Genomic DNA, 329 nt, shown 5'->3' with positions numbered 1-329 from the left:
AAAAAAGATTGACAGAAAAGCTTTATTATTATCATAACTAGAAATCCAATTGCAAATTTTTTTTACAATAGAAATAATATAACTGTTGAGTTCTTTTAATGAACAGGCAATTTGTGACAATTTTTTGTTAAAGTACACCACTACACCACCTGTCTAAAAAGGAGGTAATGCCTAGGAGAATGGTCTCATGACAACAAAACAGATACTAGTTTTATTTTAAAACTTTTATTGAAAAAATCAATTCAGTTAACTTGATTATGTAGTATGGCTGACATCTATTCACTGTAGTCACCTTCAGCCTCAATACTGGCCTGGAACTGAGAGCATGC

This window comes from Euprymna scolopes, chromosome 9 (assembly GCF_053919585.1).
Source record: "Euprymna scolopes isolate OS-2025 chromosome 9, ASM5391958v1, whole genome shotgun sequence".
NCBI lineage: Eukaryota > Metazoa > Mollusca > Cephalopoda > Sepiida > Sepiolidae > Euprymna > Euprymna scolopes.
Note: the sequence above shows the minus strand (reverse complement) of the source record.